Raw genomic sequence first — 4,072 nt, 5'->3', positions numbered from 1 at the left:
CGCCCCGCTCCCGCCACCCAGCTGCTCCTCCCTCCCATCAGCACTCTTATGCAGACCACACAGCGACAGCGCAGCGGGCGCGCCAAAGGCGTGCAGAAGGCAAGCCCGCCTGCACCCGTCCGCGCCTGTACCGCGCCCAGCGCCAGGACCCCTGGTCCTCGACGATACCAGCCCACACGTCGGACTTACGATGCCGCCACCCTCCACGCACTCAACGCCGGCCGGAACCCCGCCTGCTACCGAGTCACCCCGAAACGCACCCACGGACCCTTCACCTGCCAAACCTGCAAGTTCACCTGCCTCCGGACCTGCACCACACCCGCAAGGCCAGGCACCAGCAACAATCACCTCAAGTACATCCTGCTCAACACCCGCTCCGTCCACAGACACGTTGTCGAACTCTGGAACCTCCTCGACACAACATCACCAGACGTCGCCTTCCTCACAGAAACCTGGATGAACGCCTCCTCAGCCCCCGACATCGCCATAGCCATCCCGGATTGCTACAAGATCACCCGGAGGGACCGTATTAACCGAACCGGAGGAGCCATCGTCCACAGAAACACCATCCACATCACGACCAACTCCGAAGACAACCTCACCGCCGCCGAGCACCTTCACTTCCAGATACACACTGACCCCAAGACCACCCTCAGAGGCACTCTCATCTACAGACCCCCGGGACCACGCACACAATTCAGCGAAGCCATCGCAGACTTCATTAGTCCGCACGCCCTCACCTCCTCAGACTACATCCTCCTAGGGGACCTCAACTTCCACCTGGAGAACAACAATGACAGCAACACCGCCACCCTGCTGGACAACCTCGCCAACCTCGGACTCAAGCAACTGGTGAACACCCCCACCCACTATGCCGGCCACACGCTTGACCCTGTCTGCTCCTCCAGCAAGCACATCTCCTTCAGCCACTCCACCGGACTACACTGAACTGATCACAGCTGCGTCCACTTCAACTTCAGGAGAACCACGACCCACCACCACTCGCAACAGGCTCCCCACAGGAGCTGGAGCAAGATCACCGCTGACCAGCTTACCACCTCCCTCAGCCAGAACCCTCCCACCATCAAAACGGATCCCAACGAAGCAGCCCGCAACTTCACACAGTGGCTCACCAACTGCGCCGATGACCTCGCACCACTGAAGAACCCTCCCAGCAGACCCGGCAGCAAGAAAGCCTCGTGGCTCACCAACAAACTTAAAACCTCCAAGAAAAACTGCCGCACCCTCGAGAAAGCCTGGCGCCACGACCAGACTACAGAAAACATGACAGCCCTCAAGAATGCCACCTGCATACACCACCAGCTGATCCGCACCACCAAAAGGGCAACATTCAAAGAACGACTGGACAACAACACCCACAGCTGCAAGGAACTCTTCAGCATCTTCAAAGAGCTCTCCAACCCCAGCGCCTGCAACAATGACATCACACCCTCGCAAGACCTCTGCGACTCACTCGCCTCGTTCTTCCACCGCAAGATTGCTGACATACACAACAGCTTCGGTGCACAGACCACGCACCCAACCACCGAACCAGCGCCCCCCACCACCACCCTCTGCAACTGGACCCCGGTCAGCACCGAAGACACCACCCGCACGATGAACACCATTCACTCCGGATCCCCAACGACCTCTGCCCGCACCACGTCTTCAACAAGGCCGACTCCATCATCGCACCCCCAACTCCGGGACATCATCAACATCTCCTTTGCCACCGCCACCTTCCCGGAGAGCTGGAAACATGCCGAGCTCAGCACCCTCCTGAAGAAACCCACCGCAGACCCCAAGAACTTCCGCCCCATCTCGCTCCTCCCTTTTCCTGCCAAAGTCATCGAGAAGACCGTCAACAAACAACTCGCCACCTTCCTCTAGACAAACGGATCCCTCGACCCCTCACAGTCTGGTTTCCGAGCTAACCACAGCACCGAGACCGCCCTTATTGCAGCCACCGATGACATCAGATCCCTGCTTGACAACGGGGAAACAGCTGCCCTCATCCTTCTGGATCTCTCAGCAGCGTTCGACACAGTATGCCACCGCACACTAATACAGCGCCTCAACAACACCGGAATCCAAGGGATGGCACTGGAGTGGATCATCTCGTTCCTCGCCGGAAGAACCCAGAGAGTCCGCCTTCCCCCGTTCCGATCCGCGGCCACCAAAGTCCTCTGCTGCGTACCTCAAGGATCCTCGCTCAGCCCCACCCTCTTGTTAACACGTTCTTCTATAGCGCAACAGCTACTCCACAGGGAGTGTCCCGGCGCTTTGGCGAAGAAAGCCTTCAAGGGCAGCAACACAACTCAACAGCAAGGAAAGGCGGCCAGCTTATCTGGTGAAAAGCCAGGTTTTTAAGGCCTTTCTAAAAGACAGAAGGCTGTGGGTCTGTCTAAGAGAGAGAGGAAGCTCGTTCCAAGCACGAGGAGCCAAATGATGAAAGGAGCGGCCACCCTGTCTGACGCGTTTAATGGTCGGAACTACCATTTGAGACAAGGAGGCGGACCGTAGAGCTCTATTGGGTTTGTAAAAGACAAGACGTTTCCTGATATAACTGGGGCCAATATCATGGAGGGCTTTAAAGGTCAACGTCAAGCTTTTAAACAGGACTCTCTTGGCTATAGGAAGCCAGTGCAACTCTTTAAGCAGATCAGAGGCACTTGCGCGTCTAGGAAGCCCATAGATGGCGCAGGCAGCTGAATTTTGGACTACTTGAAGTCGCCTCACAAGGTATTTGGGAAGTCCTAGATATAGGGCGTTTGCGTAGTCCAATCTAGACCCAACAAGTGCTTGAACAGTGACCCTTCTGTGATTAATAGAGATCAAGGGGAGAAATTTTCTAAGCATCCGAAGGATGCCGAAACATTTCCCCGAAAGGCAAGAAATTTGGGGCCCAAAACTTAGGTCATTGTCAATAATGATTCCTAAATTCTTAGCTTTATCACTTGCCTTTGCAGGTGGAAACAAGTCTTGCGGCCACCAGCTTTTCCAGTCATGCTCGGTAGCACAGCCAAAAAATAGCAGCTCCGATTTGTCGGAGTTGCATTTTAAACCGTGCTCTCTGAACCAACCGAAGACCGCCTCTAAACAGCTTCTGATGCGGATCCCGTCAAACACCTCATTCTTGTCGTAGGTAAACAAGAGTTGGGTGTCGTCAGCATAAGACACGATCTGGGCGCCAAAGGATTCCGCCACCTCTGCAACGGGGGCCAAAAAGATGTTGAAAAGCAGGGGGCTAAGAATAGACCCCTGAGGGACCCCTACTTCCAGAGGTGCCATAACGGCGGAGTGTGGAGGCGCCCAGATCGTTTGTCGACGGTCGGCTAAGAAGGATTTGAGCCAGTTCCACACCGTCCCCCAAAGACCGCATTCCCAGAGTCGTATTAGGAGGGTATCGTGGGGAACGGTGTCGAACGCCGCCGACAGGTCCAACATGACCAACATGGCCTTTCCTCCCGCATCTAACACCTCTCTAATAGCGACAGTGACTTCCAGTAGCGCGGTTTCCGTGCTATAATTAGCACGAAAGCCAGATTGAGTATTGTGCAACAGATTATTCCCTTCGATGAAGTCAGAGATTGATCTGTGCACATGTCTTTCTGCCACTTTCGCTAGAGCGGGGAGGAGAGATATAGGCCTATAGTTGGCGTGGACGGTAGGATCTAAAGCTGGTTTTTTCAGGAGTGGAAGAATGAGAGCAGACTTCCAAGCCAAAGGGACCACACCAGAAGACAATGAGGAATTAAGGATGGAATTGATGGAACCATTTAGGGCTGGGGCTATTTTGTTAAGACAAGAAACCGGGCAAGGGTCTAGAGGTGAGCCCGACTTCAGCCCAGTCAGATGAACTAATGAGGAATCAAGGCTCAACGGGGGGAATTCCCAAAGAGTGGGAGCCATAGCAGGTTTAGAGGAGGAGAAGGCACCTGGTAGATCGACCTTAGTGTGGTTAGAGTAAACAGCAAGGGAATCTTGGATGGTCATTATTTTATTGACAAAGTAATGTGCCAATTCAGTCAGCCAGGGTTTTGAATGGGGTTGGGCAGGGGTACCAAAAGAC

This window comes from Lissotriton helveticus, chromosome 1_1 (genome assembly GCF_964261635.1).
Source record: "Lissotriton helveticus chromosome 1_1, aLisHel1.1, whole genome shotgun sequence".
Classification (NCBI taxonomy): Eukaryota; Metazoa; Chordata; class Amphibia; order Caudata; family Salamandridae; genus Lissotriton; species Lissotriton helveticus.
Note: the sequence above shows the minus strand (reverse complement) of the source record.